The 26,554-nt window shown below is 38.4% G+C and overlaps 1 protein-coding gene across 8 annotated transcripts in view; it reads right to left on the bottom strand.

Moving 5' to 3' along the window:
• Window positions 1-26,341, bottom strand: part of NLGN4Y (neuroligin 4 Y-linked) — a 285,691-nt gene extending 259,350 nt beyond the window's left edge. Inside the window, exon 1 of one of the 8 annotated variants that reach the window (XM_063721438.1) lies at window positions 26,129-26,341. The gene's annotated coding sequence lies outside the window, so the exon portion shown is untranslated. 8 annotated transcript variants of the gene reach the window in all.
• Between the last annotated feature and the right edge of the window lie 213 nt (window positions 26,342-26,554).

Below are 26,554 nucleotides of genomic sequence, written 5' to 3'. Positions count from 1 at the left end.
CAAGCCTGACAAAAACAAGCAATGGGGCAAGGATTCCCTATTTAATAAATGGTGCTGGGAAAACTGGCTAGCCATACGCAGAAAACTGAAACTGGACCCCTTCCTTACACCTTATACAAAAAGTAACTCAAGAAGGATTAAAGATTTAAACATAAGACCCAAAACCATAAAAACTCTAGAAGAAAACCTAGGCAATACCATTCAGGACATGGGCATGGACAAAAATTTCTTGAAGAAAGCACCAAAAGCAATGGCAACAAAAGCCAAAATTGACAAATGTTATGTAAATAAAAAGCTTCTGCATAGCAAAAGAAACTAACATCAGAGTGAACAGCCAACCTACAGAATGGGAGAAAATTTTTCCAATCTATCCATCTGACAAAGGGCTAATATCGAGAATCTCCAAGGAACTTAAACATATTTACAAGAACAAAACAACCCCCTCAAAAAGTGGGCAAAAGATATGAACAGACACTTCTCAAAAGAAGATATTTATGCAGCAACAAAAATGAAAAAAAGCTCATCATCACTGGTCATCAGAGAAATGGAAATCAAAACCACAATGAGATACCATCTCACACCAGTTAGAATGGTGATCATAAAAAAGTCAGGAAACAACAGATGCTGGAGAAGATGTGGAGAAATAGGAATGCTTTTACACTGTTGGTGGGAGGGTAATTTAGTTCAGCCATTGTGGAAGACACTGTGGCCATTCTTTAATGATCTAGAACCAGAAATAGCATTTAACCCAGCATTCCCGTTACTGGTTTTATACCCAAAGTATTATAAATCATTCTACAATAAAGACACATGCACACGTATGTTTTTTGAGTCATGGTTCACAATAGCAAAGACTTGGAACCAACTCAAATGCCGATCAATGATAGACTGGATAAATAAAATGTGGTACATACACACCATTGAATACTATGCAGCCATATAAAAGGATGAGTTCATGTCCTTTGCAGGGACATGGATGAAGCTGGAAACCATCATTCTTAGCAAACTTAACACAGAGACAGAAAACCAAACACCACATGTTCTCACTCATTAGTGGGAGTTGAACGAGAACACATGGACACAGGGAGGAGAACATCACACACAGGGGCCTGTCCTGGAGTTGCGGGGTAGGGGAGGGATAGCATTAGGAGAAATACCTAATGTAGTTGACGGACTGGTGGGTGCAACAAACCACCATGACACATGTGTACCTATTTAACAAACCTGCACGTTCTGCACATGTACCCCAGATCTTAAAATATAATTTTTTAAGAAAAGAAAATATACTGGAAAAATGCAATGTTGCAGTTCCTATTTCCTGAAAGTCAGACATAGAAGAAACTGAAGGGCAAAAATTGAATACGATGAAGTGTACTCTCCACCACCAAGTTTAACTTCAGTGCAATTTCAACTGTCTACCATAAATAACACACTGGGCTTACAGGAAACCAGCCGACTTCAGAGGGTCTAAATGTCTTTGATTGTGTAAACACTTGTGGATGGGTTTTAAATTACACCATTGCTACTAGCAAGGCCCTTCTTGAGAATTCATATCCAACACTTCGGCAGGTCACTATAAATCATCAGGTCACTCTAAAATTTATTTAGAAAACTCACAGATCATCTCATATCCCTAATCATGATTTAAATGAGCAGTACTCAAGTCAAGAGTCTTAATTACAATGATCATTGCTCTCAACTCACGTACCTTAGAAAGGTCCTGGGGATTGCTCCAACTCACTCATTTTAAAATTGAGGGAAGGGAAACTCCACTGTTGATCTTCAGATGCCTGCAATGAAATATGGGACCCTCATTCCACAATGTGTTGATGTAGTGACATGGAGCAGTGGAATATTAAAATCCTCAGGATGATGTGAAAGTGATTATGGAAGATAAGTGTGGCTGGGTTAGGAGTATGCCCTTCAAACCCAGCTCTGCCCCAGGCTGGCCGTATAACTTTGGGTCTATCCGTTATGCATCACAAGGTCAATAAGCAAGGTGTTCATTAATTTGATTGCAATCATCGTTACACAATGTATATGTATATCCAGTCATCAAATTGGACATTTTCCATATATACAGTCTTTGTCAATTAAATATTTTTAAATGAAAAAATGAATTTTAATAAAGAACTCTGTGTCTCAGTGTATGAGTTTCCTAGAATTGCTGTCAGAAAGAGTCACAAGCTTTATGTCTCAGGAAACAGGAATATACTCTCTCAAAGTTCTGGAGTCTAGAAGTCCAAAATCATGGTGTTGGCCATGCTGCCTCTGAGGGTTCTTGGTGAGGATGTTTCCTGTCTCTTCTAAATTCAGGGGGTTGCCAGCAATCCTTGGCATTCCCTTTTTTGTAGTTGCATCATGCCAACCTCTGCTTCCATCATCAGATGGCCATCTTCACCTTGTGAGTGCCTGTGTCTTCACACGGTGTTTATGACACCAGTTACACAGAATGAGGGCCACCTTAATCACCTCATTGTAATTACATCTGCAAAGACCTTATTTCAAAATAAGATCACATTCTGAGGTGCTGGGCATAAGGATTTCAATATATCTTTTTGGGGAATGCAAATCAATCTGTAACACAGTTCAATCCTTAACAGTAAATCAGATTTTATTTGTAAAATTAGAGGGTGAGAATCAAGGTATTTTAGTTTCAATCACTAAAATGTGAAGCCTGGGACAAAGCAGAATGAGAAAAATGCACTAGATTCTCTCTCTCTCTCTCTCTCAAACACACACACACACACACACACACACACACAGAGAGAGAGAGAGAGAGAGAGAGAGACACATTTAGAATTGGGAATTGAGAAAATGCAACCTTTGGTTGGATGGGTGGATGTGTTTACTTCAAACAGGCATTTTATCATCGTACAAAAATGACCCTGCCATTTCTACATATTTGCATCACACTGATGAATGAGGTGAGTATATATTCTCTCTGCACATATTCAAAACTGCATCCGCCATAAATGTGGAACACAACTACAACCAAACTGTATTTGGAGGCAATCTGCATACATACATCAAACCCTGTGTGCAATAATACATAACATTTCCTTTTCTCCTGTAATTGGCTGGAGCCTAATTTATTGACCTATTTCCTTGTAGAGCAAAACCTTATTGTAAACCTACCCCATTACTTAGTCGTAATATTTTAACCACGGCATCAACATTTCAAAAATGTAACCAAATTTTTAAAAATGTACCCAGGGAGAAGTAAAACACTGAGGTTTATAAGTGGTTTAGTGAAAATAATACAGACCTCTTGTATCAACTATAAATATTAAATAAATGTATATAGGAAAACAACAGGGTTCACTGCATTATACAATTTTATAGAATTAAAATTTTATTAACTAGTTGGTGTGTATTTCCCAGACTTTTAGAAATTTCATATGGAGTGGAAGTTGGCACTTCAAATGAAATGAGGCTTACTGCTATTTTATTAACCTTGGAATAAAAATAACTGTTTTGCATGTATCCTTTAATTATAAAAGGTATAAAACTTCCCCATTTATTATCCAAATTAAAAACAATAATAAAAAATAACTTATTATGGGGTCATTTATGACAAAGGTTATACTGCATTTTTCAGGGTTAGTGACATTAATTCTGAGCCTCTGAGGTTAAGAGACATTTTTAAGAAACACATTTTCCACATAAATTCATCTCACTCACTCATGGAATATTACAATTTTTTATTTTGTTGGATAATCTAATTTTAATCAATGCAACAGTTCAGAAAATATAACACCATTTTCAATGAGTCTTAAGTTTAATTTTCTGTTTAACACATTTCTGGTGTTCCCATTGATGTTAATAACTTCTAATAACTGACAGCCATCATCAATGTGTTCATATCTGTGGAACAGTATATCTCAGTTTTCACATCAAATGTTTAAATACTCTCTTCCCATCTACTGAGCTTTCATTTGGAACATGATTTTGCCCAATTTTAGATAAGCTAGCTGCATTTCCTTCTGCACTTTGTTCTATCAGATACTTATCAGGGATTTTCTTTTTCTTTATTTCCTGTCTTTGTTTTCTGTTAAGCTCTCATTTACATAAATCAATGCCATCTCCTTTCGGATAATGTGCGTTATATTGACTGTCACCAAATGTCAATCCGATTCTCATTACAATTGATAGAATTCGTGAAGTCTATTCTGGTTATGAAAAATATCTTCCAAAATAATATGCTTACTATCTCTCATTGCACTCTTTGCCTGGTTTACCTTATCTGGTCATGCCCAGCATACACATCAGGACTACTAGAACCCAAAAACCAGCGAAATTCCACATGCAAAACTTGGAATAAGTACACCTCATTTCATAACAGAGCTTTTTAACTGGGATGGATTTTACTCCCCAGTGGGTATCTGAAAATGTCTGGAGACATTTGTGGATGTCAAACTCAAAAGTAGCAAAGACTGGGGAGGATGCAGAGAAAAGAGAATCCTTATACACTGTTGATGAGAATGTAAATTAGCATAAGTTTTGTGGAAAACAGTGTGGAAATTCCTCGAAGAACTAAAATAGAACTGCCACCTTACACAGCAATTCCACTACTGGATATCTACTCAAATAAAAAGAAATTGCTATGTCAAAAGGATACCTGCACTCATATGTTTAACACACCACTATTCACAACAGCAAGCATATAGAATCCAACTAGGCATCTATCAATGGAAAAATGAATAAAGAAAATGGGATACAGATGCATAATGAAATATTATTCAGCCATAAAAAGAACAAAACCATGTCTTTTGCAGGAACATGTATGGAACTGGAGGCCATTATCTTAAGTGAAACAACTTGTAAACAGAAAGTAAAAAAACACACATCCTCACTCATAAATGGGAGCTAAATAATGTGTACACATGGACACAGAGAGTAGAATAACAGACACTGGAGAATCAAAAGGATGGCAGGGTGGAAGGATGGTTGGATGGTGAGGAATGAGAAATTACCTAACAGAGTGTATGTGATTTGGGTGGTGGTTACACTAAAAACACAGATTTCTTCACTATGCAATATATCCATGTAACAAAATGACACTTGTGCCCATTAAATTTATATATTTTAAAAAATAACAGGGATGTATGTACTATGAGCACCTAGAAACTAAATTCCAGCAATACCATTCAGCATCGTACAAAGCACAGAACAGCCAACTACAACAAAGCATTATCCAGCCTCAATGTCAAGAGCATCAACGTTAGTAAATCTTGTTTTGTAAGAGATAGGCACCCTTGCAAAATATCTGAGTACAGCAAGTCACATTTTAAATTATACATAATTTAATCATTTGCAAAATTTTCTGGCATATCCTGTGTAACAGATTCCAATGATCTTCTGCTAATAATAGTTCACCACCCCTGATACTTGTTTAGAAGTCTGGATTTATATCATGCATACACACACACAGATACACACACACACACACTTCATCTTAAAATGAGTCATACTTACACTAATATAAGAATGATAGCCAACTATTTATAACTGCATGGATTAGATTAGTTTGTTTTTCTTTAGTCATCTTCTTGTTTTTTTAGAGACAGGATCTGTCACCCAGGCTGGAGTGCAGTGGCACTATCAGAGCTCACTGCAGCATCCAACTCCTGGGCTCAAGCCATCTTCCTGTCTCAGCCTCCCAAATAGCTGGGATTACAGGAGTGAGGCACCATCCCTGATTAATTATTTTTTCTTTCTTTCTTTCTTTTTTTTTTTTTTTTGTTAGAAATGAGGTCTCACTATGATGCCTAAACTGGTCTTGAACTCCTGGTCTCAAGTGATCCTCCCTCTCTGGCCTCTCTTTAGTCTCTAGCATTCAGAATATCATATACTACATGGAGTTCAATAGAACTGATAATTTTAGCTAACTGTGGGTTGGTAAAGAGGAAAAAAATTGCAGTTGATTATTTGTGTGTGCATACGCATGTGTGTATGCGTGTATGTGTGTGCGCATGTGTGTGTGTGATGATGCAGCAAAAGCTACCTTCTGACACCCCTTTATCTTTGTTTCTCATCAGATCTGTATCTCTGCCAGGTACTAGATAATATGAGCCTGATGTGGGAAGACTGCTAGAGCCCAGAAGTTCACGGCTGCGTCGAGCTATGATTGCATCACTGCACTCCAGCATGGGCGACAGAGTCAGAAACTGTCTTCAAAATAAAATACTGTTAAAAGTAGATAAAACTGAGGTATAGTGAGTCCAAAGAGTTGTCACACAAGCTGGCCAAATTTATCCAGCAGCATTCCTTCTGGGTAGATCACTACCAAGTCATACAGCATTTGCTCCTAAGGAGTTAGTAACCTAAGACTGTGCATTATGGAAAATACTCACGTTCCTTCTAAAATAACTTAACAACTACATTTTCCGATTCTAAAACCCACTTTCGTGTAGACTAAAAAGAGCAGTTTTTTCAACAAGAATGTGCATAAAAGGATAAGAAATCTATATCCATTAAAAGAAATGTAAAAGGCAAATCAACTGATAGTAGTGCATAGACCTTGTGTGAGTTAGCAAACTATGAAAATATTATTTTGACATTTATAATTTGACAGTTTATGACATAGAGGAATTATTGTTGATAATTTTAGGCATAGAAAAGATTCTGCAGCTAAATAAAATAAAATGGTTCCTATATTTTAGAGTAACGTACGGAAAGATCTTTTTTTATGTATACTCTATGTTCTGGGGTACATAGGCAGAATGTGCCGGTTTGTTACATAGGTACACACATGACATAGTGGTTTGCTGCATCCATTAGCTCGTCATCTAGTCATCTAGATTAGGTATTTATGTTAATAGTATCCTTGTCCCCCAGCCCCAACACAGGCCCTGGTGTGTGATGTTCCCCTCCCTGTGTCCATGTGTTCTCATTATTCAACTCGTACTTATGAGTAGGAACATGTGGTGTTTGGTTTTCTGTTCCTTTGTTAGTTTGCTAAGAATGATGTTTTCCGGCTTTATCCATGTCCCTCCAAAGGACATGAACACATCCTTTTTATGGCTGTGTAGTATTCCATGGTGTATATGTGCCACATTTTCTTTATCTAGTCTATCACTGATGGGCATTTGGGTTGGTTCCAAGTCTTTGCTATTGTGAATAGTGTCGTAATACATATATGTGTGCATGTGTCTTTATAATAGAATGATTTATAATCCTGAGTTCTAATTTGATTGCACTGTGGTCTGAGAGACTGTTTGTTATGACTTCCATTCATTTGCATTTGCTGAGGAGTGCTTTACTTCCAATTATGTGGTCAGTTTTAGAAGAATTGAGATGAAGTGCAGAGAGGACTGTATATTCTGTTGATTTGAGGTGTAGACTTCTATAGATGTCTATTAGGTCCACTTGATGCAACTTGATCCAGAGTGGAGTTCAAATCCTGAATATCCTTGCTAATTATCTGTCTCATTGTTTAGTCTAATATCGACAGTGGGGTGTTAAAGTCTCCCACTATTACTGTGTTGCATTCTAAGTCTCATTGTAGGTCTGTAAGAACTTGTTTTATGAATCTGGATGCTCCTGTACTGGGTGCATATATATATAGGATAGTTAGTTCTTCTTCTTGCATTGATGCCTTTACCATTATGTAATGCCCTTGTCTCTAGATCTTTGTTGATTTAAAGTGAGTTTTATCAGAGACTAGGATTGCAACCCCTGCTTTTTTATTTTGCTTTCCATTTGCTTGGTAAATATTCCTCCATCCCTTTATTTTGGGCCTATGTGTGCCTTTGCACATGAGATGAGCCTCCTGAATAGAGCACACCAATGGGTGTTAACGTTTTATCCTATTTGCCAGTCTGTGCCTTTTGATTGGAGATTTTAGCCCATTTACATTTAAGGTTAATATTGTTATGTATGAATTTGATCCTGTTATTATGATGCTAGCTGGTTATTTTGCACATTAGTTGATGCAGTTTCTTCATAGTGTCAATGTTCTTTACAATTTGGTATGTTTTTGCAGTGGCTGGTACAAGTTGTTCCTTTCCATATTTAGTGCTTCCTTCAGGAGCGCCTGTAAGGCAGGCCTGATGGTGACAAAATCTCTCAGCATTTGCTTGTCTGTAAAGGATTGTATTTCTCCTTCACTTATGAAGCTTAGTTTGGCTAGATATGAAATTCTGGGTTGAAAATTCTTTTCTTTAAGAATGTTGAATACTGGCCCCCACTCTCTTCTGGCTTGTAGGGTTTCTGCCAAGAGATCTGCTATTAGCCTTACAGGCTTCCCTTTTTGGGTAACATGACCTTTCTCTCCGGCTGCCCTTAACATTTTTTCCTTCATTTCAACCTTTGTGAATCTGATGATTATGTCTCTTGGGGTTGCTCTTCTTGAGAAGTATCTTTGTGGTATTGTCTGTATATCCTGAATTTTAATGTTGGCCTGCCTTGCTAGGTTGGGGAAGTTCTCCTTGATAACATCCCGAAGAGTGTTTTTCAACTTGGTTCCATTCTCCCCGTCACTTTCATGTACACCACTCTAACTTAAATTTGGTCTTTTCACAAAGTCTCATATTTCTTGGAGGCTTTGTTCATTCCTTTTCATTCTTTTTTCCCTAATCTTGTCTTCTCACTTTATTTCATTGAGTTGATCTTCAATCTCTGATATCCTTTCTTCCACTTGATCAATTCAGCTATTGATATCTGTATAAGCTTCATGAAATTCCCATGCTGTGTTTTTCAGCTCCATCAGGTAATTTATGTTCTCTAATCTGGTTATTCTAGTAAGAAATTCATCTAAGATTCCTTCAAGGTTCTTATCTTCCTGGCATTGGGTTAGAACATGCTTCCTTAGCTCAGAGGAATTTGTTATTGCCCACCTTCTGAAGCCTACATCTGTCAATTCATCAAACTCATTCTCCATCCAGTTTTGTTCCCTTGCTCATGAGGAGTTGTGATCCTTTGGAGGAGAAGAGGCATTCTGGTTTTTGGAATTTTCAGGCTTTTTACACTGGTTTCTCTCCATCTTCATAGATTTATCTACCTTTGTTTTTTGATGTTGGTGACCTTCAGATGGGGCCTCTGAGTGGATGTGCTATTCCTTTCTGTTTGTTAGTTCTCCTTCTAACAGGCCCCTCTGCTGCAGTTCTGCTGGAGATTGTTCCAGGTCCATCCCACACCCTGTTTGCCTTGGTATCACCAGCGGAGGCTGCAGAGCAGCAAAGATTGCTGCCTGCTCCTTCCTCTAGAAGTTTCATCACAGAGGGGCACCCGCCAGATGCCAGCAAGAGCTCTCCTGTATGAGGTGTCTGTTGGCCCCGCTGGGAGGTGTATCTCAGTCAGGATACACAGGGTTCAGGGACCCATTTGAGGAGGCAGTCTGACCCTTAGCAGAGCTTTAACACTGTGCTAGGAGAGCCTTTGTTCTCTTCAGAGCCATCAAGGAGGGACGTTTAAGTCTGCTGAAGCTGCACCCACAGCTGCCCTTTCCCCCAGGTGCTCTGTCCCAGGGAGATGGGGGTTTTAACTATATGTGCCTGACTGGGCTGCTGCCTTTTTTTTAGAGATGCCCTGACCAGAGAGGAGGAATCTAGAGGGGCAGTCTTGCCACAGTGACCTTGATGAGCTGTGGAGAGCTCTGACCAGTTGGAACTGCCAGGCAGCTTTCTTTACACTGTGGGGGTAAAACTGCCTACTCAACCCTTGGCAATGGTGGGCACCCCTCCCTCCACCAAGCTGGAGTGTCCCAGGTTGACCTCAGACTGCTGTGTGGCAGTGAAATTTCAAGCCAGTGGATCTTGGCTTGCTGGACTCAGTGGGGATGGGACCCGCCAAGCCAGACCACTTTGACTTCCAGGCTTCAGCCTCCTTTCCAGGGGAGTGAATGGTTCTCACTGAACTATCTTTAAATAAATTGCGTCATGCCATAATAAGAATGGAAACATAAATGAGGTTAAATACTAAAGATTACGCTATGAATTCATAATTGCTGAAGCAAATGATGGGCACATGGGTTCCATTATTCTATTTTCTTTTCCTTTTTTGGCATACACCAGACATTTTCTGTGGTAAAGTATACCATAAGATTTCAACTGAATACAAATGTTTACAGAAAGGATATAAGAGGGAAAATGTGTACAGACCAATGCAGAGTGTTTTTTGAAGCAAGCAAAAGAAAATAAGTAACGTCCCTAGAATGACGAATGCACAATTAATTTACAAGGAAGAATTTGAAAACAAGTTAGAGAAGGGAGGGGTGTGGAGAAAAAAAAAAAAAAAAAGAGGGAAATACCTTAGAGGAGCGAAAGCATTAAAATAACCTAAATGTCAAAAAATATACAAAGAACTGGATATGTTAAAGCATAATCTTTGGAGAAACTTAATCATGAAAAATGCTTATAAAGATTTTTAATAATCCTTAAATGGCTTATGCTATAATATTGTATGAAATGTAAGTTCAAATGGTATAGAAATATAGATTGATCTAGATATAGATACGTAATATCACCATCAGTAAAGATATTTGTACAGACACAGATACAAAAACATATGATTAAGATACAGATAAGAAAAGGTACAATATGATATGATACAGTTATTGATATGCTGTAGCTATAGACTCTAATACTGGTACAGATACCATATGGACAAAGATGTTATATACATGCAAATATAAATGTATATACATACATACGATATAAATACAGATAAACACATAGATGTAGATAGAGAACTACTGTCTATGGTTTAAAATATTCAGAAAATCCCGGGCACAAATTATACACGTTATTTACCATTAAGTACTAGCCTATGGAATGATGATCCAGTTTTACATTTTTTTCAAAGTTTCTGTATTTCTTTCCTATACTACTCCTCATTCCTTAACCATAAGAAAAAAATCATCCTGCCTTTAAAAGCCTCTTTGAATGGTTATGATTTGCTGATATTCTTTATTCAGGGAATGGATCCAGTTATATGATTTTTTTTTTTTAAAAAAGAGTGCTTCTTAAGCAATCCTTAAATAATAACTGCTTATATGCATAATAAAATTTTATGTTAAAATACATTATAACATTAAGAGGATGATATCACCTTTTGAAAAATAGATGGTTGTGAAATGATGAACACAGCCATTTATATGGGGACTACAACATCTATCCTGATCAATGGGGTCTCCTGGAAGCCTTCTGGTTAGTAATGTGTTCCTTCAACTTTGTAACTCTTTATCAAAAAACACTAGGATGAGTAGTGGGAAGTAATGACCTATGCCCTGCTCTTAAGCTGTGGTATGGGTATTTTTGCTTACTGCATAGGAAGGTCATAGATTAAAGCAATGAAGCATGTTCAAAGATACTGTAATGTTTGCCTGTCCACTGAGGTTTCCTGATGGAAGAAGGTGTTTCCGCAAGCTGAGCATCCATGAATCAGTGGGGTTAAGATTTTCTCTAAGAGTCATTTGCCATTGAGTCCTCTCATTTACTTGCTATTCAAGTGAATAGACTTTTTAGTGTCTCATCATGGCCACAAAGAATATAAAGTAGAACAAGTCACAGTAACATAGTATTGAATTAAAACCTAAAGCATATCCAAAACATCCATGTGCCCATACTGATATAAATGATTGATTCATCTCTGCAGATTTCCTGCCCAAAACACATATCCCTGTCTAAAACATCAGACAGATCCCAGGTGGTGGACATTCTCCATAATATTAATACCACAAAACTATTGAGGTCACGAAAAACAAGGAAAAGACTAAGAAACGGTCACAGACTAGAGGAGGCTAAGAAAACAGGACAAATCCAACTTCCTATTTGGACTTCTGTATCTCTATGAAGCTGATGATTTCAATGCACAGGCTCACCCAAGAGGGTCCTGGAGCCTTTTCGCCTGTAGGCCCTTTTGACTCTTAATCTAATGAAGGTAGATGTTTCTTTTCTCTTGATTATATCTGCCTGGTCTATACATAGATGGAGAGAGAATTAGAATTGCTAGTCTTTTGCAGAAAGATAGAGCCAAGTGCGGTGGCTCAAGCCTGTAATCCCAATGTTTCAAGAGGTCAGTCAGAAGGACCCCTTGAGCTCAGGAGTTTGAGACCAGCCTGTGCAACCTGGTGAGACCCTGTCTCTTAAAGAAAAAATAAATAAATAAGACATAAAGTTCCCATCACAGACAAAGCCCTGTAAGGAAAGGAAGGAATCATCCCTGAAAAAAGGTCTTATCCCTTCTTAACAATGCCTGAGACACAGCCAGATGCATTAAACAAATGCAATTAATTAACACTTCAAAAAAAAAAAAAAGGAAAAATGCTGTGTTTTAACTGACACATAAAAATAGGGAAGGGGGGTGAGGTTAGAAACAGCTAAGATGCATTCATTATAACTCATAAAACAAAATGAGTTACCACCAAATGCAGCTTTCAAAGCAGGACATGTCTTTTCTTGCTTTCTCTCATTGTTCCTTTCATTGAAATGATTTAATTGTTATTCAATGTCTGCTGCATAATAAAAAAAGTCTGTTTTGAAAATGAAATCATGCACTTCACTTTATTTTGCCCATTTGATATTTCTTCTAATTTTGTAAGCTTGTCATGAAGTGACATAAGCAGATATGTTAAAAATTGGGAGTATTTCATTTCATTTCAGGAACATTTCAGTGATTAAAAGTATGGGGATAAATCCCTGAAACTTTCTGTGACTCAATTTCCTTGTGTACATGAGGGAATACAAATGATTGCTCAAGTACATTCAAGTCCTAACAATCCGTAATTCTATTTTTCAATTTCATCATGAATATTCCAACAAACTGTACTTTAAATTAAGTGCAGGTAGTTCAATAGCCACTGAAGGACATTTTTACCTTTCCAAATTGAAAGCGGATAACAAGGTAATAATAACACTCCATTTCACTTCACAATCCCAGTGAAGTGTGAAATAGCTGAAAGATGTGGACAGCGTATACTTGAACACTTTCCTATATTTTTTTCTTTTTTTGAGACAGAGACTCGCTCTGTCACCTAGGCTGGAGTCCAGTGGCATGGTATTAGCCCACTGTAACCTCTACCTCCCAGGTTCAAGCAAGTCTTCTGTCTCAGCCTCCCAAGTAGATGGGACTACAGGTGCATGACACCACACCTGGCTAATTTGTGTATTTTTAGTATAGAGAGTGTATCACTGACTGAACACCTGACCTCAGGTGATCTGCTCACCTTGGTTTCTCAAAGTGCTGAGATTACAGACATGAGCCATCACACCAGGCCACGCTTTTTAATTTGAACATAAGATTTTTTTCCTCAGAGGGGAAGGATGTCAGATGTGAGGTGGAATGAGGAGAGGAAGGCAGGAGGAAAGAGAAGCAACTGTCTTCCATTCTGACCTGCTATGGTGAGCTAAGACTAGCAAGGATGTCCTGAATGGATAAATTTTTAACACATCTGCTTATGCCAATTCATGACAAGCTTACAACATTAGAAGAAACACCAAATGGGCAAAATAAAGCAAAGTGCATGATTTCAATTTCAAAGCAGACCTTTTTTATTATGCAGCCTAGATTGAATAACAGATAAATCAGGATGCAGCTGGCTTCACTGAACATAACTTGCTATAAGCATCTTCAGGAACCCCCAATGCTGGATAAATTCCCTACTGGAAAGGCTGAAACTGACCACGGCATGGACAGCTATTTCTTCACTAGCCAATCAGGATGCCTACCCAAGTGTGACCAAATGCCTCTGAGATTTAGCCTTTCAATCCAGAATACCCCAAGGTACCTGAGGATGCTCCAGATTTGGGGGCTGCACCATCTGTGGTTTCTCTACATAAAACAGTATTTTTGTGGTGACAGGGGTAAGGGAGTATGGTTTATCTGTAAATATAGTTTTGCAAACTGCTTCTCTAGTTGTTTGTTTTTGCATAAGCTGTATAAAGTCAAGAGAGAAAAGGTAAATGCATACCCTGGAATGATTCAGCAACAGAATGACACCAGTCAAATTCTGTCCACATAAATGATGCATTTGCATTCTTTTTAAAAGACAGGGTGTCAGTCTGTTGCCCAGGTTGCAATGCAGTAGTGAGGTCATAGCCTACTGCAGCCTCAAACTCCTGATAAACTCCTCAAGTGATCCTTATACCTCAGCCTCCTGAGTAGCAGGGACTACAGACATGCACCACCCACACCTGGCTTACTTTATTTATTTTTTTATTTTTTATTTTTTGTACATATAGGGTTTTCCAGGCTGCTCTCAAAGTGGTGGACTCAAGTAATCCTCCTGTGTTGGCCTTCCAAAATGCTGGAATTACAGGAATGAGGCACTCCACCCAGCCACATTTGAACTTTTTACCAATACTGCTATAGCATTACAGGTAGAATAATTATTATTTTAAAAACCTTCAGGAAAATGTGTTCCCCAACAAAAAGTGAGCTATGTATGTATCTATGTGTAAATTGCTGTGTAATTTACATATGCAAATATATGGTTGTAATTTACATACGTATATATAATATCAAGATAAATGTTGGCGTAGAAAGAAAGATTTTTTTTATTATTGGGATCTGACTAGATTAAATTCCCAAATACATTTGATTGTGAAATACCTAGACACATAACTATATGTGTAATTTTACATCAATTTTCAATTGTCATATTCTGGTTACTCATTTAAGGTAGGCTGATCAACTGATATCAAATAAATCCTAGAAAGTTCTTTTACTGGTTGGGCACGGTAGCTCATGCTTATAATCCCAGCACTTTGGGAGGCTGAGACAGGTTGATTACCTGAGGTTGGGAGTTCGAGACCAGCTTGACCAACATGGAGAAACCCTGTCTCTACTAAAAATACAAAATTAGCCAGGCATGGTGGCACATGCCTGTAATCCCAGCTACTCGGGAGGCTGAGGCAGGAGAATCGCTTGAACCCCAGAGGCAGAGGTTGTGGTAAGCCGAGATCGCACCACTGCACTCCAGCCTGGGCAACAAGAGCGAAACTCCATCTCAAAAAAAAAAGAAAAAAAAAAAAGAAAGTTATTTTACTGGTAAAATTGTCATGGCAGACTGAATCATAGTAAATAACCATTGTCACACAAATTTTATGTGAAGCCATGTGTGAATTATTATTCCATCCTCAGAATAAGGTACCATTTGATCTCTGCCTAGGTTGTCAGATTTTGTTTTCTGAGGTAGTGTTTTTCCCATATCAATGCCCTCATTGGAGTTGGCTACTTAGTTTCAAGCTGCAATTTCAAGCTGCAACAAATTCAGATTCCTGCCCCCCCGCCCCCCACCCAGCCCCTTGTCCTTCTACTACTACCTTTCCTGTGCCTGCTTTGTCTTTTTAGTCTCTGCACAGGTAACTGGTATTTAATTTCCATGTAACTGTTACACTTTCTCCCTGGGTCATCCTTACTGTTTGTTACTGTTTTACACAGCTTAAAGGGCCTTGCCTTAACCTTCCTACTGGGTTACATTTCAGCTTGTAACCAGAACCCTCTGTGGTAACAGGCAACTAGAAACCCAAATGTAATGGTTTTGATTGTGGTTTATTTATATTTGTTTTCATTGCTGTTGTTATTTTCTGAATGTCTACTTCCCAATGGTTCTGATGCATTAAGTCCATCTGTTCTACATCATTCTGTGTAATGGGATCTACATTATTCATTTCTTCCCACAGCATACACTTGGCATGTGGGTAAATTTGCAATACTGACATGCATGTTAAGCCTTCTTCAGCCAACAGAGCAAGCCTGCTACCTCAAGGCTAGGACAAACCTACCATTGAAAGCATTGCTTAAGACAGGCAGCCTTCTCCCCTCCCTCAAGAATCATATTAACTACATAATATTTATCAAATACTTTTGTCTCCTTGCTCATCAACGATAGTAGTCTGTCTGTTGAAGAAGTTAAAATTGAACTATATAATCACCCTCTGAGAATTCAAACATGAACCTAACTCCCAATATTTGGGCCATGTAACTCTGATGATTTTGCCTTTAACTGTTTAAGATGTGTGAAGACTGAATCAAACAGTTCTTTTTCTTAATTTTTGACACAGGACATGAGAGATTAAACACACACACACACACACATGAGAGATAAAATATTCAGATAAAACTTATTTTTTCTCAAACATAAGACCAGAGGTGCAAAATAATATTAGCCTATGGTTAATATAGGAAAAATAAACAATTTCATTGTCTTTGTATCCTACTTCTTGGCACTCAAAAAGTTTTGAATAAGTAAGTAAAATAAAGAAAAAATCAACAAGTTAATTTCTCCAAATTATTTTGGTAATTTAAAGATACTTCATACCCTGTTAGCCCTTCTTTCTGCTCTGTGTCAATGGAAGTATTCTCAATACTGTTAGGTAGTTAATTTGATTAAAATTCATTGCAAGGAACCAACCTTAAGTTATTTGTCATGCCTGCTAAATCCATTAGTGCAGGAGGCTTTAAGGCCATAATGTGTCTGTCTTCAGGGTAAAATTCAAGAGAGGCAAATGATACATGAGGTTTTCCAGAAACATTGGACTACGGAGCCTCTTCAAGATAGAATACCTGATTTGGGAGTTCTTATACTTTTTAAAGAATCATTTGCATTTCTCTTATGACCAGTGATGATGAGCTTTTTTTCATATGTTTGTTGGCTGTGAATCAGTTCAACCATTGCAGAAGACTGTGGAGATTCCTCAGGGATCTAGAACCAGAAATACCGTATGACTCAGCCATCCCATTACTGCATATATACCCAAAGGATTATAAATCATTCTACTATAAAGACACATACACATGTATGGTTACCATAGCACTATTTACAATAGCAAAGACTTGGAACCAAACCAAGTGACCATCAGTGATAGATTGGATAGAAAAAAATGTGGCACATATACACCATGGAATACTAAGCAGCCATGAAAAAGAATGAGTTCATGTCCTTTCCACCGATGTGATGAAGCTGGAAACCATAATTCTCAGCAAACTAATACAGGAACCAAAAACCAGCACCACATGTTCTCACTCATAAGTCCAATTTGAACAATGGGAACACATGGACACATGGAGGGGAATTTCACACGCTGGGGCCTGTTGCAGGGTGGCAGAAAGGGGGAGGCAAAGCCCTAGGACAAATACATAATGCATGTGGGGCTTAAAACCTAGATAGCCGGTTGATAGGTCCAGCAAACCACCATGGCACATGTATACCTCTGTCACAAACCTGCACATTCTGCACATGTATCCAAAAACATAAAAAAAAAAAAAAAGAATCTTCATAAAGTATTTTCCTCTGAGACAATGTAATCTATGCTCCATCTTTAAGCAATCCTAGCTCAACAGTATGAGTGATGTTGTCCATTTTAAAGATTTTTTCATGACTCTAGAAGACCTTAAATTGTTGAAAAAGTGAATTATATGAGGCACGGTACAGTTTGAGGCAATTACCTGTGATGTTACCAGATGTTTTAGACTAAAATATATTAGAATTCAATGTACTGTTCGTGCCTTAAAAATGTGGAAATATCTGACTGTTGCTTATTGATTTTAAAAAGTATGTAGAAAATAGCCATAAATTAATGAAGCTGTTTCCACTACCATATGTTAAAAAAAAAAAAAAAAAAAGGGATCACTGATATTTGAATGCTTTTGTTGAATCAAGGTAATCCGCTTTATGTGTGCATTCATCCATATAATTTACTAAAATGAAAACTAAGGTTTCATAAATATAGGATTTGACAAAGTTTTAAAATCTAACCAGCTATACAAATATGGCATATGAAAAATTCTATTAAATTGTAAAGGACATGCTTATTTGTCATTCCAGGAGGCTTTCTTTTCATTACTCTTTCCTATTTGATCTGTTCTTCAATAGAATTATCTTTATTTTCCCTTTAATATTTTAAGGACCCCTGAGATTTTATCACTTATCCAAATAGCATAAAGAGGGAAGAAGAAAGAAAGGAGAGAAAGAAGGATAGAGGGAGGGAGGGAAGGAGGGAGGGTAAAAAGGGAGTAAAATAGAGAAAAAGACGGAAGGGGGGAGAGAAGTAAGGGAAGAAGGAAGGAAGGGAAGGAGAGAGGGATGAGGATGAAAGAAAAAAAAAAAAACAATGTATACCAGAAAAATGAAAGAAAGTAATCCATACCTGAACTAAAAATCTTAACAATGTTCTTCTGAACATCCACACATAGGAAGGATTTTTTAGAGTACAGGGATAGCCTATTTTACCTCTCTATTAACAGCACAGAATTCGCTTTCTGGCCTGTATCTGGCATATAGTAGCTGCTCAATAAAAGTGACAAATGAAAGAACATACTATGTGGCTCTATATAACAGCTAGCTCCCGCTGGTTAAAAAGCTGTTTTGCACAAAAGGATAAATCGATCTTAGTCACTGATTTTCTTTCTTGCCATTTCTAGAGCACTAAACTCCTAAGCCTTCCATGTTGATTTTTCATCTTGAGCAAGACCACAGAAGTGATTTTGCCAACAGAATCTATCTCACAGAGGGACAAGAGCTAAGCGTAGATCCAGTGACATCACCACCTCCCACCCCGAACACACTGAGGACATTGCCAATTTGTCATGGCTTCCACAACACCTCAGATAGTTTCTCAATCCTATGGTCTATAAGCAGATGTTGTCCATCCATCTCAGTGGGAGAGACACATGGCTTGACACATACTCCCACTCAAATGAGCTTTCCTGACTGGTTCAGAACACACACTAAAGGTCGATTCCTCAGGATTCACAGAGTGCCATGATGTGCTTGCCATCATATTACAGTCATTTACAGCTCTTCTGCTCCACTTGAAGGTAAAGTTGTAGTTTCCGTGGACCACTAACCATAGTAACAATAGCTCCTGTGAATCAGTCTAGAAGTTCACTCACAACCTATAACACAGTTTCTTTTGGAAAATGCATGTCTATATATATAGTTTGCAATATACTACATATATAGTTTGCATGTATTTTTAATACATAAAGAGCAAGAAAAATACATATACAGAACACAAATATATACATATTTTATTATAGATTTTGACGGATTTTATTATATCTTATATATAATAGGTATATATAATAGTAATATATAAATTATATTTATTATACAATATATAATACATTATATAATACACAAATTGTATTTAAATGAGTTATACTCAATATATAATAAATAAGTATACAAAACACATTTTTATTATATATGACTTATTGCGTATGCTATATATTAACATATAACTTATATTTATATAATACATTGTATGCTTAGTTAAATTGTATTTTGTATAAGTAAGTTTGGAAGTGATAAAGGCTTTCATCAGTAATATAAACTGTATATAAATACAATTATGTAAATGTACATAAATACAACTATCTAGAAATAAATATATTAAACAGCTATTGAAGATGATGGTTTTATTCAAGTATATAAGTTGTATACAAATACTATTATATAAATGCACATAAATGCAACTGTATATAAATTACATATTATATGTAGAAGCTGAAATGAACAATCTATGATCTGTGTATATTTATATGCACCCTATTTTATATATAGATATAGATATAGATGATGAAGGCTCTGTAGATATAATCTGCAAATAAAACTATTTTGTCCATCTTAGTTATACTGGTAGCTGTAAGTGACCTAGCCCATTTCTTTCTGTACACGTGTATACTGATGCTTCAGAAACATAAGTCTGCTTACAGTCTCATCATGTGTAAGTAGATTTCTAAAGAGCCTGTGCACAGTGGTGAGTGAACAACCTAAATGATAACCCCTCTAGCATTCACTCACTTCTTCTGCAGTTATTACCTGGGATTGTCAGTGCTTTTCAGTAAGTACAAGTGTGAATAAGTAGTGCACATTAAATTTGAGTTCAAAGGAAGTCTGCAGGAAGAGAAGGATCCAAGATCATAAAGAGACTATAATGAGGTTCTCAATATTTGTGACTTCAAACTCCATATTTATTGAAAGTGAAGGCTGGGTTTCTGAAGCTGGGCTGTTACAATGCTCTACCAGCCTTTCCATAAGGCTTCAATGGGAACAGTCTCTCAGGCCAGCCTTTGGGCACCAAGAGAAATAAAGGTGAGAATCTTCTACAAAGTCAGATAAAAGGGTTATGAGTTTAGCCTTAGTAAAGGGTGCCCAGTTTGATCACTGTAAAAGTTGTCAATTGTTCCATGAAAGAATACCACGTTGCACAATATTGATGGACAAAACAGAGTAGCATTTTGTCACACATATAGATAGTGTCACCATAAGCACAGGGGATAACACCTGTTTTGGAATCAGAACTCAAATTAGAAAAAAAAACTTCCAGGAGAACTAGAGAAAATGGGCACCTGTCATACTTTCCACTACTTAGGTCTCACTTTAATGAATGTATTCACTCCTAGTTGAAGATTACACCCAGATCCATCATAGGTAACTTTACTCCTTTTATTGTAAATTTTCTATTTTTATTTTTTATGTTTTATTTATGTATATTTTTTAGAGATAGGGTCTTGCCCTGTCTCTCAGGCTGGAGTACAGTGGTGTAATTATAGCTCACTGCAGCCAAGAACTCCTATGCTCAAGTGATCCTCCCACCTCAGTTGGAACCACAGGTACTTGCCATCATGCCAGCTAATTTGTTTTGAATTTTTGTTTCTTTGTGGAGTTAGGGTCTCACTCTATTGTCCAGGCCAGATGTTATGGATTGTTTAATATAACATAGGTTTGGTGAATGATGGGAATAAGAAAAGGAAAATAACTAATGAAAAATCATATTTTTCCTTCAGATATATATGTACATATATGTGTATATACGTATGTACATATATGTGTATATACGTATGTACATATATGTGTATATATGTATATACATGTGTGTATACATGTACGTACATATGTGTGTGTGTATATATATATATATATATGCACATATACTTGCTTTTATCTAGTGTGTTACAATGGCTGAGAAAAACATTTTCTGCAAGGACTAGTTCCTAGTTAACGTGTTGGCATATGCGCATATGTATGTGTATACACCTGCTGATACACACTGCCATTCTTACAGTGTAGCTTCAGGAGATGAGGGCATATTGTCTCACTTAGGAAAACCGTTAACAATGATATAATTTGTTTGTGAAAACATGCATTTACTTTTGTGAGTTTCCCCACCTAACCCATTCACAGAGTTATATTCACAGACAGTAGTGAGGATTGGAACAAGTTAAAGACACTCAGTTCAAATGAGTTTCTTCTGCCTCTATCTCTCATGCTTTTGGGACCACAGTTCCATGCTGAACAGCTCTGATCGACCGTTGGAGTCACATGGCATGCCTCACTGAGTTCTTGGACTTGCCCATCCCATACTCCAGAGCCACATATTGGTGGTGTTGAAATACTAAACATGGAAAATAGCACTGCAGCAACTTCACTACAGCCATTATCACAGAACCAAGGGGGCCTTTTCCACACCTTGTGAAAACAAACCACAATTCACCATGGCTCTTTTATCAGTGCCAATAACACTTATAGTAACTTCAGTGTTTTTTTTTTTTAAGGATCCAAAAACTTACTATGTAATGCAAGTTGAAACAACCCAAGTTCCTTTTCAGCTTATATGACAGGCTACATTTCATGACTGAAAATGGGGCCCTTAGCAAAATATGTGTCCCCTCTCCCCACCCAAAGCATACAAACAACCAAACAAAAACAAACAGAGAAAATGAGCCTGGATGAAGGGTTGATGTGGGAGCCAGAGAGATGCCCACAAATGTTAATAAAATCACATGTCTGGGGTGAAGGCTTTGAGATCCAAGTTTTCACCATCCAATCAGGTACTGGCATCTTAAAACCAAAATGATCACTGATATTAACAGGTGGAGCTAAGAAACTCCCATTATAAGCCAAAAATACCACTCTGTTACTTTGACAAACCATGATTTCTTTTTATAATATACATTTTAAATAGAACAACCCAAACAAATTCCTGGGCCACTTCTACACATTTCCAGAGAGCAGTGAAAGCCTAGATCATTTCATTAGCAATATAATGAAATTAACATTTCTCTCTTCAAAATGTATTCTTCAACTAATGAGACTATAAATGTTCACTGTACTTCATCTCTGATATAAATTATGAAGGATTACTCTTTTCCTGTCTTAAATAATAAAACCTCATGATATGATTTGACTGTGTTCCCACCCAAACCCCATCTTGAATTGTGGCTCCATAATCCCTATGTGTCATGGGAGGAACATGGTGGGAGATAATTGAATCATAGGGGCAGTTTCCCCCATGCCATTCTCATGATAGTGAGTAAGTTCTCACAAGATCTGATCATTTTATCAGGGGCTTTCCCTGAATCACTTGGTTTTCATTCATCTCCTTCCTGCCATCCTGTGAAGGATGTGTTTGCTCCTCCTTTCCCATAATTGTAACTTTCTTGAGGCCTCTCCAGCCATGCTGAACTGTGAGTAATTTAAACTTCTTTCCTTTATAAATACAAACTTTATTATAATATATATTACTATATATATTACATATAGTAAGATACAGATTTTACTCTCTATATATAGTTACATATATAGAGAGAGTTTTTAAAAATATTGGGGAGTTAGGCCTGCTCTCCTTCAGGTACCATTTCTGGGAAGATAAGCATGCCTTGGGAAGATGTGGTGTATGGAGGTGTTCTGCCTACCTCTGGGACATGTGAACTCAACACGAAATGTCTAAAGTTTGAAATCTCAACCCAAGGTAGATAAGCTGTTTTCCACCATCAACCTTCCACTCCTGTACTGTTTTTATAAGCCTTTTATTTACTTATTTTTTATTTCATGTAATCACCTGCAGAGAGAGGGCCTTTTCATCTATACATTTATTCAAAGCCTATGAATGTCACAATGACAAACTGCTAGGAGGTATCACCTTCTTTTTTTCTCATTCATGTGTGTCACTCTGCCCCAAGAAAAATGAAGAAGGGTTTCCTACACTGCCATTCACTTAACAAAGAAGAGTGGAGCCTTTCAAAGTCCAAATGTAGGTTGTTTAGATTAAAATGATGAAACTGGAAAACATTCGTTGACTGAATGGTAGCAGAGGGCACAGCAGATGACCTAATTGCCTTAACAGCTTGGGCTTTAATTTCCATTCTCACTTTCTCTAAATGACTGGGCAAAAGCTGTTTCTTTGATTTAAAACTGGTAGTTCAGGGGTTTAAGAAATAAAAGGGGGCTATACAGAAGGCACAGTCTGTCTGAATATTCATTCATATAATTAAGTAGGAGATGAAGTCTCTCCTCTGAAAAAGTATAGTGCTCAGACAAAAACAAAAAAGAGCAATGGATTTGAACTAAACTGAACATATTTTTCCCATTTAGGAATAGAATACATATTGTTAAAAATCAGAAAGTAGTACAGAAAGAATACATTCTGGTTTACAAACTAAAATTGTGTTGCTTAAACTTGACATTCACATCCTAAGACCGGCTCTCACCATATTTGGAATTTAAGTATATTTTAACCACATATGCCTGTCTTCAGAAGGAGGACATTAAAGGACTTAAAATATTTTTATATTGCTAGTTCATTTGAATGCAATATTCGCAATATTCGCTCAGCAAGTTGCATTATTGACAATATTCAAAGTTTTAGGAAAGGTTTGAAGTGTGGAGTACCAATTAAAATGAAAGAATGTTAAAAAAAGGTCATTCAGTCATGCACTTGAAGGTTTACTTTTGTGAGATCCTTTTTTTGTGGTGTAGAAATAAAAGCACATTATTGCAAAGAGATTTTAAAGAGACCCCTGCACTTATGAAAGCAACTCTCTGGTGGGGAGTCAGTCAAAAACTCCCGTCTTTGTGGAGAGACTACAACCTTTCCACAAATTACTACACACACAAAAATGAAAAAGCCAAATTCACAAATTTAAAAAAAAATATCTGTATGCTTACCATTAGTCTACATTCCAGGCCCAAAACTGTGAACTTTCAAATTCCTTCAAGTCCGCTTGTAAATTTTACAGCATCAAGATAACAACATTATTTACCTTATGCAGCCACAAGTCCCTTACCAAATATCTGTTATATTCTTAGGTTTGGGTAAAAATCAGCTAGGTTACTGGTTTTGGGGCCTACTGTATATGACGCATTAGTTTATTTAAATAAAACACAAAGAAAAGAAAAATTCTTTCACCAGAGAAGTAAACATCAAAGCACCTTTAAAATGGTATCCAAGCACAGCCATTATTATGAAAATGCAATTATCATTCTAGTGTCTCTCACACACACACACACACAAAATCAAGCCTCCGATTTTAATCCACTGATTTAAAACTGATGAGGTAATTTTCCACTTCCTACAATGGCCCTGATTATGTTTTTACATGTCAAAGATACAAGATACTCTTTAAAAAGACCATATATATACACACACACACATACATACACACACACACACACAGAGACACACATACAGAAATATGGAATGCATGTGTGTGTAGAATGCATTCATTGCATTATGTAATAAAATACTGGATTTCTAATCTGAGAAAATACATCCTTGCAGAGGTCTCCATGAAATTCCTATATAGCCATCCCCCAACCCCTTAATATTTTGCTCATTTCCACAGGAAAATCTATGCTAAGGATTTAATTGATTACTGCTAACATCTTCTTCAGTGCCAGCTAAAGGTATGAAATAATTCTCCACTCTCCAAATCTGCCCTCACAAAACTGCAGATTTCTTTGAGATCTGATTTCTCCCAGCTCTGCCATCGTCTAGGAAAAGACTCAGTGCGTTCATTGAAACCAGGCAGGTCTCTTGCAGTTTCTACCACTTTGTTTTCATCAAAGTCAGGTGTTTGCACCCTGGCCATTTAATTTCTGGTTGGAGAAGAAAGAAGCTACCCAGGATTTCTGAAACACGCAATTCAATGTTGCCCGCAGAACGACCACACAAACTGGCAATTCCGGCTTCATCGGGATAACGAAGTCTCCCTAAGCTTCTTATTTTGTTTCCTTTTCCTTTTCTTTGCTTTTGCCTCCCTCACATCACAGGAGCGACTGATTCTGAAATGGAAGCTCATGGACACCACCCCCCTTTTAAAAAAAAATAATGCAACGCGGTCCTATGTAAACCTTACGGGCAACGGATGCCTTCAAAAAGCATAAGATTGGAGTACACAGACAAAAAATAATCCCCCACTCCCTACAAAAAAAATAAACAATAGAAAAATAAAATAACAAAATAAAAATAAAAATGAGCCATGCTACCACCTTGTAGATTCAGCTCGCAAGGACATCATCACCTGCTTAGTTTCAAAACCCCTACCCAACCCCCACCCCAAATTTCTTAAGTTGGGTCCAAATGGTAAATCTGGAGCCTCCGTCCTCGCTCCAGGCAGTCTCGCCCAAGCCCTGGGGTGAATTCGTGACCTGGGAGCCCAGCGTCCCCGCGAGCTGCAAGCTCGGGCGCATCACCCCGCCGCCACCTCCTAGTACCCTTTCATGCTGCCTACTACACCCCCTTCCCCTCTATCCCCAAGATAGCCGCCGTACATACATGAAAAGAGGCCCACACCTGCGGCAAAGTGTGGAAGAAGCCAGAGAAAAGGAAACCCTCGGTACGGGAAAAAAAAAAAAGAAAAAGCCTTCTAAGCAAGGGGAGGTGTATGATGCGGAGGACGTCCTCCAGGTGCACCTCGTTTTCCGAGCGGGACATCCGTTCCCAGGGTGGCCCTGGGCAGGCCTCTGGGGTGCAAGGGTTGGCCTGACACCACCATCCCCCCCGCTCCCACCCTCGCTGCTCCCGGTAGAAAGGGCGCTGTGTCTGGAGGCGACTAGGCTCCAGAACGGTACGCCCGGGCCCAGATTTGCGAGGGGCATGGGGCCTAGATACCGGGGGCGAAAAGCTCGCGGCTCGGCTCACTAGACCCCCGCCGAGGGACCCCAACCTACCGGTTCTCCGAGGGGCGAAAGAGCCAGGTCAGGCTCGGGGCAAGGGGAGGAAAGGGCGTCCAGGAGACCGCCTGAAGGATGAGAGTGTCCCCGGGGTAGATAGGCCTCCAGGAAAACCGCAGGCAGACAGAGCCACCGCTGATTGGAGGGCGCAGGCCGGGGCCTGATCCTCTTGTCCCACAGCAAACCCCCCCAACCACGCGTCATCTGCAGCCCAGTGGCACCTACCTCCCTCTCCCCACGCCATCCCGGCCCACGCTTCCGCAGGTCAAGCCAAGCCGTTTCAGGCGCGGGTTGGGTTGCCCCAGCCGCGGCAGTGGGGAGGGGAAGGGGCTGAAGTTCACTTTCTCCCCGCTTCGTCTAGCAGCCCCTAGCTCACCCGCCACCGTCTCTCCCGCCTTAGACTGCGCTCTGGGCTGATACTCGCTTTCAGTTCCGCCTAGGGGAGTGGGAGGGAAAGGAGCCGAGCTGCGCGGGAATTGGGAGGTGGGAAGCGGGGGAGAAGAGAGCAGATGAAATCGGCCAGGGTCAGCAGAGAGCCTTCAGATGGGATGGTATGGGAGGAAGGAGCGGGTGGTGGTTGTCTTTTCTAGGGCTGTGGGGGTGGTGTGACAATTGGAACGGATTCCTCAGACCCCTCGCCCAACCCTACCT

This window comes from Pongo abelii, chromosome Y, assembly GCF_028885655.2.
Source record: "Pongo abelii isolate AG06213 chromosome Y, NHGRI_mPonAbe1-v2.0_pri, whole genome shotgun sequence".
Taxonomy (NCBI): Eukaryota; Metazoa; Chordata; class Mammalia; order Primates; family Hominidae; genus Pongo; species Pongo abelii.
The sequence above is the reverse complement of the archived record's forward strand: the minus strand, read 5'-3'. Positions and strand labels throughout refer to the sequence as shown.